This window comes from Colias philodice, chromosome 17 (assembly GCF_061535455.1).
Source record: "Colias philodice isolate Cphi_HAF_F1 chromosome 17, ilColPhil1 Martin Lab GWU primary, whole genome shotgun sequence".
NCBI classification, from domain to species: Eukaryota; Metazoa; Arthropoda; class Insecta; order Lepidoptera; family Pieridae; genus Colias; species Colias philodice.
In genome coordinates, this window is record NC_143102.1 from 10,192,820 (window position 1) to 10,210,132 (window position 17,313).

Genomic DNA, 17,313 nt, shown 5'->3' on the forward strand with positions numbered 1-17,313 from the left:
AAAATGACCTAAAAGTTTGGTAACTGAATTAGGTTGGGAAAATTGTATTACCAATAGGGTAAGATACATTTTTCTGTAGTTTTCAGGTTTTAACCCAGTTCGACCGCAAAAGCATATAGGGAATAGTGAATAATAAAGTTTAATTTAAAAATTATTAATATACCCATAATCATGCTTTGAACACATGACTCCAGTCAATAACACTTTTTTCTTCAACCACAGATGAGTAATTTTATTAGAAAATTCATAATGATCTTTATTGTGAAACAGAAAAAAAACATAATTATTAATTAATCTTGTATATTAATATCAAATTAGCATTTCCACGAGACCTATGTATGTACCAGCTCTGCATCTGTAGTGACATATCCGAGCGACCCTAACGCAATACTGGATTCAGTGGGCGATTTGTTATCGAACAATTATCCGACTTATAATCTGCATAATAGAGGATATATTAGCATACACGATTATTAGGATCCATATCTGTATTTGTGACAAGGAAATTTATGTCTTATTGTGTATTGAGTTGGGTGTAGTTTTGCTTGAAGTAAAGCTAATGGTACGGTAAAGCACAGCCGCCTACGCCCGTGAAAGTTGCGTCCACACACAGCCTGAGGGCTTTCGATAAATTGCGCTCGCGCAGGTCAACGGTTAATGGCGTGGTTTTAATATGTTGTGCATTAATGTAACAAATGAACTCGCGCCATATTGGACGGTTAATAGCGTTATAATATTATGTTGATCGCTAGATTTGGAGGTTATTTATTCGAATGCTAGATTAGATGTTAATTTTTTGTCAATTTAATTTTGGAGCATGGTTATTTTTATTCGTTTTAAAGTTAGTGGGATGTGAATTTAAATTTGAACGCAGTCAATCCATTATAATTCAACTAGCTTTCCGCCTGCGGCTTCGCCCGCGTTTTCAAAAAAAAACCCGCATAGTTCCCGTTCCCGTGGGATTTCCGGGATAAAACCTAGCCTATGTCACTCAGAAATGATGTAGCTTTCCAACAGTGAAAGAATTTTTCAAATCTGCCAAGTAGTTTCGGAGCCTATTCAATTCATACAAACAAACAAACAAACAAAAAATCAAACCTTTCCTCTTTATAATATTTGTATAGATATGTAATAACTATCTGGCGACAAATTATAAAAAAAAATCGTGTTGGAAATGCATATAGCTATTAAATATCATTATATGAGAAATCAGAATTTAATGTAAAGTCTGCTATGTCTCTCTTTTCCTGATAATTGATATATTTCTCAACGTATCGTTTAATCCAATATAATTAACTAGGTTTCCGCCCGCGGCTTCGCCCGCGCAGTCAAAGAAAAACCCGCATAGTTCCCGTTCCCGTAGGATTTCCGGGATTGTGTCATTTTCCCGGGATAAAAAGTAGCCTATGTCCTTTCTCGTGTATCAAAATATCTCCATACCAAATTTCATGAAAATTGGTTCAGTAGTTTAGGCGTGATTGAGTAACAGACAGACAGAGTTACTTTCGAATTTATAATATTAGTATGGATTTGAATAAACTTCCTCCTATATAATAACGACAATATCATATCACAATAATGTATAACAATCCGCGCAATAAATAATTCAGTGTTCTCAAGAAAACATTCCTCAAACGATTCCAGTATCAATTATAATCTTAACGAACACAAAACAGACAAATAAGCCAGTTGTCCGTTTATAAAAACCGACCTAAGTGCTGTTGCATAAGTGATTAATTTTTCCATGTATTATAATATCGATGGTAGGGCTGCCTACCCTGTATATAACAAAACCTTATTTATTATCGAGAAAGATAATATTGAAATTTAAAATCGAAGAATTTGATACCTATTTATATAAAATTTTACTGTAAAAATGTAATCGTGTTTGTAGCAGGGCATAATAAGAAAAAGACAAAAAAAAAGTTTCACATATCTATATACAAAAAAAAACACATTTTTCCAATTCTTTTTTGTAAATACATTGGCAAGCCAAAGTTCTTCAATGTACGGGTGGTGACCCTAATCCACGTGTCACAAAACCATAAATAAAGCGTGTACATATGTACATAATATATAATAATTCACGGCGACCACCGGCATTGCAGTTCGCTATGAGAAAAATGTTATCGCCACAATGAAGACGAGCTGGGAGAGTCAACAGTTTGGCATTTGGTAACGTTTCGTAATGTGAGTCTATGTACGCGTGAAGTGATGTATTGAAATAATCTATTAAATGGTTTATTAGATACTGTGGCCCGCGGCTTCTGTGTATTCAAAGTAGGTAAATTTAAAAGGAATATACGAAAAAATTGCTCTGTTACGATGTGAAAAAGACCAACAATACAACAAAGTGAAGTCCCATGTCCCCTAGTGGAGTAAGGGGCAGATGCATTATACATCTGTTTCACTGATCGATTTTCTTTAGGGACAAGTAGGTGATCAGCCTTCTGTGTCCTACCAGACCAAGACATTTTTTTTTCTTCGTCTCCACCGGGAATTGAACCCAGGACCCCTCGGTGTTACGCTCACGCGTCAACCACTGTGCCGACGAGGCGGTCGAACAATACAACCACAGAATACAACATACTTTCGCATTTATAGTTATAATTCCGCTCTCTGAGGCGGATATATCACAAACTTCGGTTCAGTCGTTCTGAATTAAACAATAGGTACTCATAATACTTACATTATAATATCTAGATTGAATTGTGTAGTAAAATAATATTACTAGTCCGCGAATTCGAATGGAATTTCAGTATCAGATATTGCATTTCCTCAAGATATGATTTCGTTTTTATTAATAAAATATAGTTTCACAGAAATGCTCAATGAGTTATCATTCATCGATTTAATTATACAACAAAATTATTCGGCTTTACTTGTCACACAGTCATCGATTTTATCTTTAAAAACATTATGATAAGAAATAAGAATCTATTTATGGTAATCCCTGGTTTATTATAATTGTCTTACAGATATTTTTAACACGATAAAAAATTTTTGATATTATAAGCCTAAATGTGTTTAAGGGTGCTATAACAGATTTTTAACAAAAACCGCTATTTTACGGTACAATTTTAACTCAAAGCACTTACACGTGAGAACAAAGTAATATCTTAATTTAAAGATAATATATTCAGTTCTACGATCATCTTATAAAAATTGTACGACGTCATACAAAATTGTCACTGAAATACGATTTTCCCAGCACAATGATCGCATAAAATGCAAAAAAATGGGGTCTAAAACGGTACACTTTTAAGAAAATTAAAAGCCTAATCTATCTTCTTACCTATAAATTATTGAGGGATATATAGTCCTTTATAGATTGTGATAATTTTTTTGTATCTAAATCAAAATTTTATTTCAATTATAAGCTAAATTAAAAATACTTGTCGATTTCTTCATACATTTTGCTCTCGCGGGTCGTCAGACCGCGCTCAGAAGCGCTCTTGGAAGGACGGGTGTATCGCTCCTCGTCCCAAAAATAAAATCGAATTAGAAAAAGATTATTGTGCGTATACTGTCGTTTTCGTGATTTGAAATATTTGATACTTTATAAGAGTAAACTGTATAAATTTCATATTCCAGTTATTTGTAATTTAAAATTATGTTTTAAAAATTATGTTGACTGAGATCCTCTTTTTTTATGGGTTGTTGAACGGATTGGTGGGGTAAAGCAATTTGACAAAACTTAAATCCAAAATGGCGCCGACGAAAATTTGCCATCTTTTCGTCATGGGTGTCATTTTCATGGTTTTTGGGGTAGCTATTAACCAATATGAGGTCAAAAATAAAATCCAAGATGGCGCCGACGAAAATTTTACATCTTTTCATCATGGGTGTCATTTTCATGGTTTTTGGGGTAGCTATTAACTAATATGAGGTCAAAACTAAAATCCAAGATGGCGCCGACGAAAATTTTACATCTTTTCGTCATGGGTGTCATTTTCATGGTTTTTGGGGTAGCTATTAACCAATATGAGGTCAAAAATAAAATCCAAGATGGCGCCGACGAAAATCTTTGTTATTTTATTTTAGTTTACTTCTTTATTATTAAGAAAAGATGTCAAATTTTCGTCGGCGCCATCTTGGATTTTGGTTTTAACCTCATATTCGTTAATAGCTACCCCAAAAACCATGAAAATGACACCCATCACGAAAAAAGTCAAATTTTCGTCGGCGCCATCTTGGATTTTAGTTTTGACCTCATATTTGTTAAGAGCTACTCCAAAACCTTGAAAATGACACCCATGACGAAAAGATGTAAAATTTTCGTCGGCGCCATCTTGGATTTTAGTTTTGACCTCATATTGGTTAATAGCTACCCCAAAAACTACCCACACTTGCAAATGTGTTTGCTACGTAGGAAAAGTTCAGATTTAAGAGTATCCTAGGTAATGTGTTATGTGACGAATACCTATAATTTATTTCATTCCGACTATTTTTCGGAATAACATACATTTACTAAGAATTGTATACAATGCCGGATTTAATACAGTGCCGGTAACATCATATGTATGATAATAATTCTACATTTCTTAAAAAGATTTGATATTGTATACAATTCATAGATTATTATTCAATGAAATAATGATGTAAAATAGTCACACTTTTTTAAGTTGTTTGAATATACTAACATACTTATTAGGATCGTACCTACTAATAAAAGTAACAAAATGAATTTTTAAAGTTCCTAGTAATCTTCTGGAATCAATTTCAATAAAAATACATAATATCAAAAATTAAAAATAATATCAAGTATGAAGATGGTCTATAAAATGGAATGCGCTATGTTTACGTGAGCGTGATATTGCCGCGAACAAAGTTACGTCGTTAGATACCTAAATTTGAGTAACGCAGATTTGTGACAGCGTCCTTAACGATTAAATATAGCTTAAGCCTTAACGATTAAAACACATTTAATCTCTAATTACCTTCATTATATATTATGTACTAATATTATACATACTTCAAGCGAAGAGTGAACCGGTACCTACTAGGGAAGCGTGTACCATCTTAGACCACATCTTAGCTTTCCATCAGGCGAGATTGTGGTCAAGCGCTTCCCTATCTAGAGTAAAAAAAAAAAAAAAAAAGAGTTTATTTTTCACAAAAATTCATAAAACGAACATTTTAAAAGTATTTAGATTCCAGATTTGAAGAGTTATTCTATAAGTTCTGTAATTCGGCAATAACCTCCGAATTGTAAAACTTAAATTTTAATAAATGAACGAGTTAGAATTATATTTAACTTTCATGTACATATTATTAGGAAGATCCCCAAACATTGTTTTGTATACGAATGTCGTGTCAATGGTCTGTTGAAAGAATAATATTATAAAAAAAATAATATAACAAACGCTCGGCATGCGTTCTGTACGTGCTAACGATAAATTAATTGAATCCATTGATAATAATAGATTTAAGGCGCCAATAAAGTTTTAATTAGACACTAAAAATCCAAATAGATAATTGTTTTTTTTTGTGTCAAGACAGATAACTAAAAATAATCTGGTTGGTAAAATTTTGTGTTAATATTTTTGTACGTGTACTATTTAGTATTTCTTATTTGTTTATTTGTCTTGTATAGTATATCCTCATATTAAATTAAGGTTTAGGTATATGTTGCGATTTAGAAATACATACAGTACATCTCAGCTTTGTTTGAGTTAAAAAATATAACTTATAAGTACTAGGCAAACATGAAGCTTTCTAATGGTATAAATTATAATCACAATCATTTAAATTTTGTCAAGTTTTGAAGTTAAACTGTAACAAACGAACAGTGAAATCTCTTCTGTTTTAATTTTAAGTACAGAAAATAAATGAAATCAACAAAATTAATCCGGTGCAGTTCGACATCTTCACATTCGTGATAAAATATAAAGATCAAGACTGAAGTTTATATCTCATTATTTTTTATCTTCGCACTCTTAAAAATAGCACACACATTTCATCATGCACATAATATGCAAATTATATAAGCCGATAAGGGTATAGTGATACATTCGCATGTAAACAGAGTCTCGGGTTCAATCCGTCGTTAACCGATAAGTGAGGTAATAATAATTCTCACGGCAGGTAACTATGGAGATAACAGTTCTGTAAATATGTGTGTACTTGGCGAGATTGAAGTGTCTGCTATTTTTTTATGAGCCAGGATATTTTCTTCTATTTTATTTTCCCATTTATAGTAATATGAGATAATATATTTATACGTACTATACATTACTACACTATTAATGTGATTTAAGTATAGTACCTACATTGCAATGGATATTTAATATGTTATTTTCTTTACTTGCTGTTCGTCTATCTATGTTTTTGTAGGCAAACCATCTCACTTCAGAAGAGGGATTAAAGCTACATCGCATTTTATCCGCATCATATTTTTGTGTGACTGAATTGAGCCACACATGTGAATAAACAAAATTAATTTTATAATACTACTAGGACAATGTGATCTCACATTAAAATATTTAATACTATAAATCAGCGGTGAAGATTCTAAAAATTCTAATCTAATTTTAGAATAGTTATGTTTCATACTCGTTTAAATACCAATAAAATATTTTATGCTAATGAAAGATTATTTACGCGTATCGTTACTTGTTAGAAATCACAGAGCGTTCATCTTATTAATCGTTTTAAACTTGTCTACTAGTATATAAGTTAACTAAACAAAGTCTGGAGAGGAAGGCGTCGACCGTCTCTAGCACAGGAATGTTCCTAGTTGAGGCGATCGTCGTGTCTAATTTGTTTTGTATTTATGTATTGTTACGAAATAAACTATTTTTATTTTATTTATTTTATAACTTGTATACCTATTCCTTTAATTATTATATAAATTTATGATGGTGGTAAGTTTTTATACGTTGAAAATATGTATTTGTATGTAATGATCTCTACCATTACGGTGCTTTTCCATCATGTTTGTAAATAACCAATAGTACATATCTATCGCTTCAAACGCGAAACGCTTCAATCTAAATGAAGCGATATGATTGGTTCTTTACAAACATATTCCTCACTACACATCCTCGCACATTATTGGTGGCAAACACCCTTAGATTTCTAGATAGTATATCTCAGTAGTTATGCCTTATAATTTTTATATTCATGATGTGTGTCAACTGTCAAGTTTGCTGCATCGTTCTATATTAACATCTTAATATATGTATATGTTACCGGAAATGTATGTAATCCGTCATTGTATACAATTCCTAGGAAATGTATACAATTCCTAAAATCGCACGGAAATGTGTGAAATTAATTATTTTATACACATTTCCTAGGAAATCTATACATTTCCTAAATAGCTATCGGAAAAGGTAAAACATTTAAGATATTGATACGTCGCAGGCTAATTGTATATAATCTGGCCGTTTACAAACGGTCGGCATTTTGTAGTAACTATGCCGATAATTCGTAATCAGAAATTTTTGGTCTGGATAAGGGGGTGGGTTAGGTTAGGTTCGTGTTTTTTAAAACTACGATTTTTAAAATGTTAATTAGTAAGATAATAATATGAACATAATATTATTACAATTTTACGGTATGACTGTTACCCGATTGTATCAATAAGAGCTATAATAAAAAAATAACAACGTGTTTTATTACAGAAAGCATTTACTTTACACATTTCCTAATACGATATTGGAATTGTATACAATTCCTGGGAAGATTATACATTTCCTAGGATATGCATGCATTAAATAGTTTTTTAAACAATATTTTATACATTTCCTAAATGGTATCGGAATTGTACACATTTCCTAGGAATTGTATACAATTCCTTGATTTCATACATTTCCGGTAACATATATAAATCTCGTGTCACAATGTTTGTCCTCAATGGACTCCTAAACCACTTAACCGATTATAATAAAATTCGCACACCATGTGCAGTTCGATCCAACTTGAGAGATAGGATAGTTTAAACATGTAGGTACCACGGGCGAAGCCGGGGCGTACCGCTAGTATATTATATTATGTAATTACTTTTCAATTATCTGGATATAATTATTTTACAAAGCTCTTAAACCAACGATAGCAAAACCCGGACATAACATACGCTTAGATATTTATAGTAAAAGAAAATATTTAGCAACGAGTTCAATGTTTCGTAAGTTTATTTACGTGTGTATAGCTGGCTGATAACGAGCCGCGTTATCAACGAACGCCCGTATCTCTCCAATGATGGGTATGCTATCTGATTTTGAAATAAATAAAACTGGTTGGTTAGGGTTGGGTTACGTTTGGAACATACATCGTGTGGGAGTACGGAATCCTATGTTTTTAGTTTTTACGGATAGTTTCTCTTGCTAGTAGAGTTATTATTTCTATACTAGCTTCCGCCCGCGACTCCGTCCGCGCGTAAAAATTAAGAAAAAATAAGATTTATTTTTTTTCTACATATTTTTCCGGGATAAAAAGTATCCTATTTTATGCCCAGGATAATAAGGTATAATTGTACCAAGTTTCATCAAAATCGAACCGTTAGTTTTCACGTGATGCCTTCACATACAGACAGACAGACAGACAAAAATTTTTTTAATCACATATTTGGGTTTGGTATCGATCCAGTAACACCCCCTGCTATTTATTTTTTCAATATTTTCAATGTACAGAATTGACCCTTCTACAGATTTATTATACAGGGTGTACCAAAAAGTAGTGATGAACGGAAGCTGAGAGGTAGAGGACCTAGAGGGCTATCCGAATCACCCCCATGTATGTTATGCGATTTTTCGTATTTTCGGAGTTATGACGATTTTTTCAATTTTTCACCTATCGCCGAGTACGATGATATTTTCACTCATGCTGACGTCAATGATTGCGGAAGATGCTTGATTTTTTTTGTGTGCTAAGCTGAAAGATAGGCCAATTCAGTATGGTAACATTTACTATCGTTAGATCTTTGAATGGAATAAAAAAAATAATTAAATGGCAAGAAAGATAAAATTACCCAGTATGTTCACCACTTCAAGGGCCCGTAAAAAAACAAAATCACATAAAAAAAGTTTTCCGTTTGACTTTTAAAAACTTGCTCTATCTATCAGATAGCTACCCTGAAAATTTCATTTTATTATTCAGAAGGCTTCAATCGAAAAATTTAAATCTAAATGTGGTAAGTGCAAAAATTGAATTAACATGATGATCATTAAAACCAATAAATAGGTGTTTAATTACCAGAAATTTTTAAAATAACCCCGCTGTTGCTCAATGCAAGTGCGACATCACCGTAAAAAGTTGTCTTTTAAATGTCTGAATGCCCTTTTATCATTTTTAATGGTTTCTTCTGCTACTATGAATTTCCGGGTTATTTCGTCCAAATTGTGGCAGTCTCTCGTCTTTGTAGTATCCCCACGGAAAAAAATCAATAGGGTTTATGTCCGGGGACCGCGCAGGCCAGGCTAAAGGGCAAAGATACCCTGAAAGATGGATTGGTCGTTGCAGCCTGCGCATGCGCCGGTGACGCCTGCCTTAAAGCCTGGCCTCCACGGTCCCTCGACCTAAACCCCATTGATTTGTTTCAATGGGAATATTAAAAATACCTCGGCTACATGAGAGAATGCCACAATTTGGACGAAATAACCCGGAAATTCATAGTAGCAGAAGAATCCATTAAAAATGATAAAAGGGCATTCAGGCATTTAAAAGACAACTTTTTACGGTGATGTCGCACTTGCATTGAGCAACAGCGGGGTTATTTTAAAAATTTCTGGTAATTAAACACCTATTTATTGGTTTTAATGATCATCATGTTAATTCAATTTTTGCACTTACCACATTTAGATTTAAATTTTTCGATTGAAGCCTTCTGAATAATAAAATGAAATTTTCAGGGTAGCTATCTGATAGATAGAGCAAGTTTTTAAAAGTCAAACGGAAAACTTTTTTTATGTGATTTTATTTTTTTACGGGCCCTTGAAGTGGTGAACATACTGGGTAATTTTATCTTTCTTGCCATTTAATTCTTTTTTTGTATTCCATTCAAAGATCTAACGATAGTAAATGTTACCATACTGAATTAGCCTATCTTTCAGCTTAGCACACAAAAAAAATCAAGCATCTTCCGCAATCATTGACATCAGCATGAGTGAAAATATCATCGTACTCGGCGATAGGTGAAAAATTGAAAAAATCGTCATAACTCCGAAAATACGAAAAATCGCATAACATACATGGGGGTGATTCGGATAGCCCTCTAGGTCCTCTACCTCTCAGCTTCCGTTCATCACTACTTTTTGGTACACCCTGTATGTATAGATTCTTCTTTATAATTAAAAGTAGGTAACTATCCCCGCTTTATTAAAATATAGCCTATGATATCTACTCCGTACAGATTTCAAATGTTAAATGTGTTTTTAAATTTCGTCGAGTGTATGCTGAGTTTAATGGTACCTAGAAAACAAATTATCTTTCCTCTATAGAATACTAGCGGTCCGCCCCGGCTTCGCCCGTGGTACATATGAAAAATAGATGTTGGCCGATTCTCAGACTAACCCGATATGCACAGAAAATTTCATGAGAATCGGTCCACCCGTTTCGGAGGAGTATGCAGACTAACATTGTGACACGAGAATTTTATATATAAGATGAATGATATAGTAAAGATGTCTCTTGTAAATGAAGACTCTTCTTAGTTCTTTTATTAATTTTGGAGTAAAACCAAAAAGCTCCCGTACCTTACGACGACTTCGTTATTTCCAATAATGAATGCTTATGCGTGTGCAGTTGAGATTTTAAGCTGGAATAACGAAACTAGATGCAGTAGCCAGAGGCAGCTAGGTTATGGCTACACTTATAGAAGTACAGCCCTGGGCAGTCCGAGGCGTCGTAGGAGTTTTATAATATAAGGAATTTACATAAACTGAGTTCTTGGAAAGGGTTGTTAGTATTATTAGATCTTATTACCATCGCTATTTTAGAATGTAAGTTATTCTTAATTAGGTATATAAAGTCCAGAATACATGTAGCACCTCTTTATATTTATAGAAATTCATAGTTATGCTTAATGTGTAAAAAAAAATTGGTTGTCTGTAAAGTCAGTTTACTGACGATAGTTGAACGTGACAACGTCCGATTGTGCTTCTTTGTCGCTCGTTCCGCGCTCTCGCTTGCACTTCAAGCCTTACATGGAACGCCTCAGAGCGAGGTAACGCCGCAGAGCGAGGTAACGCCGCATGAGTCATGTTTTTTCGTGCGTGCAACCGCTCTATCGAATTATAAGACGTTGTCACGTCAAAAATGTTTTACATTCCTTTTTTGCTGACTCTACCGCCACCTAACTCAAACTTCTATCTACAAAGACATTGTTTGACAAGCCTTTTGATATGTGCTTCACATATCAGCAAACCGCTAGCTAATTAATGAAGGCCTGCACCCGTTACCGTGTCGTGACTCGTGACTCCCGCGCATTCCGTGATGTGGCGAGGGTCACTCCACAGTCCACACTCGATACCATGCTGACCACACTAAGTGGTCAATGGAAGAGGGATTTGTGTGTGGTTCTCGTATATCGACATAAGTAGCCTCAACATTTATAGAGCCCTTGGCTATGTGGTTTACATATTAGCAAACCGTAGCCTAATTAATCAAGGCTGGTGCACACGTAGCCTGCTCCCGTTACCGTGTCGTGACTCGTGACTCCCGCGCATTCGACGTGGCGTAGGTCACTCCGACCTCACGAATTGGTGAATGGAGTGAGCATATATTTTGTACTAGCTGTGCTCCACGGTTTTACCCGCAGTACTTTTACCTATAATAGCCTTCCTCGATAAATAGCCCACACCGAAAGAATTTTTCTAATAGGATCAGTAGTTCCCGAGATTAGCGCGTTCAAACAAACAAACAAGATTTATAATGTTAGTATAGATTTTAATACGTAAACGGATCCAAATTTCAAGTGTAGTGTAGTGTGGTACCACGGCTAACAGGCGTGAGCACTAGAGCATAATTTATATGGCGGCGGGGTGGCGCGCGCGCCGCCTTCAAACTGGATTCTGGGGTTTTTTGTGCCCGAGATTTGGGAGCGGGACCATAATACGCGCCTCGATAGATGCGACTTGACAAGCGTGTGTAATGGGAACTAGGTATGCGTCTGCGCAGGATTAGTTTGGAATATTTAGTTGAAATGTCGAATCAAAACTGAAAAGTGTAAAATATTTTTATGAATGTAAAATTTTACAAATGTTTGTGATTAGCCTTTAAACTATTACCACTGCAAAATTTATTGTCTTTTTAGGGATTTATCTATTACCTTAATATTATGTATCTACTATCTACTACTACTTATTATCTACTAGCTGCTCCGCGCGGTTTAACCCCCGTGGCTCCACCCCTGTTGGTCGTAGCGTGATGATATATAGCCTATAACCTTCCTCGATAAATGGGCTATCTAACACCGAAAGAATTTTTCAAATCGGATCAGTAGTTCCCGAGATTATAATCAAACAAACAAACAAACAAACAAACTCTTCAGCTTTATAATATTAGTATAGTTTAAACTCAGACGTGATTCTGAAGAATCAACTTTATTTTGTCTAGCAAGTATATTATTATTTATTAAGTTAATAGCTAAGTGAGGTGGGATGCTGTGATTACGTTAAATGATATTGGTTTTGTCGAGATGATTTGTGGAATGAGGGGTGGCTTAGGGGAGTTTGTTTGTTACGTGTGATTGAAAGATATCGTATTTATTATAAAAAAGAGTAGATTTAAAAAAACATAATTGTTGAGATCAACTTTATTTTACCTTTTAAATTATAATTCGACTTCGTACGGCAAGCTGCAGTATTCTACCAAGTTTCAGAAGCATAGTCAGAAAATACTGTTTAAACTTTTTCAGGTTATTTACGCCATCGTGTCACGAAAACTATCTTTAAAAGTTTATTCTAACAATGATAATAGGTAATTGGAACAAAATTCGATCAAAAGCTCTTAAAAGTTTATGGAACAACTCCAATTCGTTCTGCAATCCAGACTCCAGTGGCACTCGTATCTAAATCTGATTGACTGAGATGCAATACATACATCACTGTGCCCCCGATTCGCCTGCGTGTATACAACTAATCGATTATAATCGATACATCGGTAGCGAGAACTCGATTGCGTCTAATCGATTGAGTTATCAACTTTCGCACTCGATGTGATTGCATCTTGGTTGGAAAGTTTTGGAATTTGGATTTGGATCAGAATGATGGACGTGCGTTTGTGTTGGTAATAAATAATGTTTGCATTTTTATCATTATCAAAATTGTATTTATTGAAGTACGAGCTAAAATGTGCCACGAAAATCCTTTAGCATATTATATTATCATACATCAGCAAATATATTGGTGAAAAGCATATTATGTCATTTAAATCTTATATATAAAAAAAAAATGAATCGCAAAATATGTTGGTAAGCGCATAACTCGAGAACGGCTGAACCGATTTCAATAATTCTTTTTTTATTATATTCCTTGAAGTACGAGGATGGTTCTTATGTAGAGAAAACGTAAACATGTACCACGGGCGAAGCCGGGGCGGACCGCTAGTTTATTATACAAAATTATATAATAAACTTGTTTCACAATCGTCAAGCTAAATAACTCAGAACATTCTCGCCATGCTTCCTCAAATTACTGCATTTCATATCAAGGTCTTACAATTTTGTCACATTTAAAAATAAAAGATGATGTACACATCGATAACTTGTAAATTTTAATCAACCATTTTGTTCAGTCAATTGATGATAAGAATAACATTGTATACACACATAGTGATAAATGTGTTTTATAAAAGTGTTACGAATTTTATACAATTTAGGACAAACTTTTTAATCTGTAAGTGTCTGATAAGATTGCACAGATAAAAAACCCATAAATAAATGAACTACAAGTTATATCTAATACACATCAATAACAATAATATTCTAGGATTCTAGATTAATATAAATTGAAAAAAAAATATATATATACCGGCCGAATTGATAACCTCCTCCTTTTTTTTTTTGAAGTCGGTTAACAAACGTGTATTCGATTGAAGAAAATTTAATAAGAAAAGCCCCACGATTCAACTCTGTTCAAATAATCATGGATTACCTAATTCTCTTTATCGAAACCCTTTTTTACACATAATTTTGAAAATTAGCGTGCATATTGATAATTTTGTCATGACTGGCAAGTCACTGAACATGGCGATAGCCGATAGGATGAAGAAAATGACGATTATGTCTTTAAATTCTAAATTTGCGTAGTTTTAATATAATTCTGGCATCCACTTTATCAATTAAAACATTAATTCATTATACGAAATGCAACCCTGCGCAAAGTCCGCGGCGCATCCTTGAGATGCATTAATGGCCGATCGGAGATATATCGGTACCTCGGGAACATGTGCACGCCCAAATTATGTACACGATTCTGGTACAAATAAACGTACATTTGTTAGGAAATGGGAAAAAATCGCGTGAATCGTGAAAAGTATGTGCAAGATACATGTAGGCAAGAGGGTATTCGATTTTCGTGTGATAGACTATGGAGGAATGTATGTGTTGTTGTTTCTTTTGAGGAATTGAGGCGAATTTGTCTTGTAATTAGTAACTTATTTTCATTGAAAATATTTCCAAGATTCTGATAGATTTCAGTATCTCTGTCTCAAATGTTAGCTCTATACCTGTGGCTCACCTAGGCATAGGTAGACTATACCTAGGTATAGTCCATACCTATTCGTTATATTTCTAAAATTATTAAATGCGAACACTAGATAAAATTCCTAAAGTCTTAAATACCGTGACCCAAATATTGACTTAAAGCTATTTTCAAGTCTACTGAACGAAAATGGTCCAATATTATAAAAAAATATTTTGAGCAGAACAAGACTATGTTCATCTACCTTTGTCACGAAAACAAATTGCGTTACATACTAGTTAATAGTTAAAATACGATGTGCATGTGAACGGCGCCACGGGCACCTAGCTAGTCTAATATCTAATATCTAATATATATTATAAAGGCGAAAGTTAGTAAGGATGTATGGATGTATGGATGTTTGTTACTCTTTCACGTAAAAACTACTGAACCGATTACAATGAAATTTAGCACACATATAGAGGATAACTTGGATTAACACATAGGGTAGGTTTTATCCCGGAAATCCCACGGAAACGGGAACTATGCGGGTTTTCCTTTGAAAACGCGGGCGAAGCCGCGGGCGGAAATCTAGTTGATAAATAAAGATAAGTGCAACTCATAATTTTGAACTGTAGCCATTAAAATAATGTGGGTCCAGTAGTAAAAGTATCGTTTAATGGTTGATTAGATCATAGCAATTACGTTTTATAGCGTTAGGGATACGTAGCCATAGTATAAAGAGAACAAGTAGGCAGATTCCCGGTGTTTAGGAGCGCACGGTACGTAAACTCGCGAGGCGCAGGGTTATCACTTGTCACGTTGATATTTTTATTAACCCTTAATTACTCGCGTCCATTTAGTTACACTTACGCTCGCGTGGGGTATATTTAACCCCAATTTTAAAGGTACAATAAAACATATTTTTAATGACATACTTTTATTTTTATTATAAAAATTAGAAAGAGACAACATTGTTCTAAATTATAATACTATCTCTAATCAATATAAATATAATAAACTTTTAAAGATGAAACTATAAAGTTAGGACCTTTTTATTCAATACATTTATCACATATCATAGTGGAATGGTCGTGACAAACTTGCTGGTGGGATTTGGCACACATAAATCGTGTTTTTTTATCCTTTGACCTTGGACAGATATGACACCTTTTATAAGTTGTCGATGGACCACCTCTGGAAGTGGGGCTAGGATCCTGAACTTGAGCATTTTTTTAGCCGTTTTTGTATAGCCCTAGGCAGTGTGGTAAATATAAACCATAGGCCATATTTTTGTTCGTCTGCCGACGTTATAGTTAGCACACATTTGGTTGAGTTGTGATCACTATGGATCACGTCCTCGTCTACCTCATCTTCATCGGAACTATCTATGATGCTTTCTTCGTCGTCTTCCAAACGCTCAACAATCTGGTAGTCAGAAAGACGCTTACTTGCCATTTTAGGCGTTCTAACCTAAAACAAATAAACATAAAACAAAGATAAGTAAAAAAACGAACCATTTAGTATATGTACTGCACATTATAAAATAAAAATACACATACTCACTCGTCCAAAAAAGTTGCACGAATACTCGCGTGGGGCAATATATACCCCAGACGCGATCTCCTGGCACAACCACACGACATAGAGCAGCGCTCGCGATGATTCACGGCAGGGGAAGATATTTAGGCAGCTACTAAGAAAGGCACGCAGGTAGCTTTAAAAATGGCGGAGATAGGACGCTTCAAATACGCCGTGGGGTTAGATATACCCCACGCGAGTAATTAAGGGTTAATTGTATAAACAAACACCGACCGGTCACAGCAATGGCGCGGCGCGGCCCTCACCAGACCGGTCCATGAGAAGGAACCGAGCGGCGTTGTGTGCGTGCGTCAAGCTTGTGTACGTACATGAACGAAGATTAAACTTACTTGTTCTTTTTATACTATGTACATAGGCATAATCGATGAGAAAATTTGGTATTAAATACAAAGCTACTTATTAGTTTGTGTTAAATGATTTATTTGTATGTCTGGTTAGGTGTTACGTGTTTTGTTTATTTTATGTGTTTTGGTTCATAAATCCAAAAGGTTACAATTAGATATTATAAGTTCGCTCATTATATATGTATTTGTATCATAAAACGAATTTCGCAATTATTATATCACAATATGAAATAATTGATGATACACGTGTGTCCAAAAATATTATCTATAGACATTGTTATCTTTGTAATCCACCCGTGGATCCATCAAGGAAAATCTTGTAGATATAACACAATGATACATTTTGTATATTATGAAAGCTGTTCATGAACTTTGAGATAATATTCTCTGTCTGTTGTACCGAAAATAAATTTATTTATCCCACTTCCTCGTTCGTGAATAAGCGTTCTTGTGTTAGAAACAAAGATTTCTTTATATGTGTTTGTTACAAAACAGTTGTTGTGGTCGAAATTTAATGTACTTTGTACACAGTATAACTATTCTTGTATATGTTTAGATGGTTGCCCGATAAGGAATGTGAAATTGAATATTTCATTTATTCAGAATTTACTTTGAGACTTCCAAAGAAAAAGCCGCGTTTAATAGGAAAACATAAAAATTCATGACACATAAATAAACATACATTTCAAAACAATCATGATCACAGGCGCGGCGTCTTTTGATTAGTGTCGATTTGGCCGGAC

At 34.3% G+C, this 17,313-nt stretch overlaps 1 protein-coding gene and 1 long non-coding RNA gene across 3 annotated transcripts in view; one reads left to right on the top strand and one right to left on the bottom strand.

Moving 5' to 3' along the window:
- tkv (serine/threonine receptor kinase thickveins) overlaps window positions 1–17,313 on the top strand; it is a 102,060-nt gene that overhangs the window by 77,340 nt on the left and 7,407 nt on the right. The gene's annotated exons all lie outside the window — the stretch shown is intronic.
- LOC149481322 (uncharacterized) lies at window positions 15,703–16,269 on the bottom strand. The gene is made up of 2 exons (XR_016316975.1): window positions 16,191–16,269; window positions 15,703–16,097 (listed from the first exon to the last, which is right to left on the bottom strand). It is a non-coding gene; the product is annotated as an uncharacterized LOC149481322 (long non-coding RNA).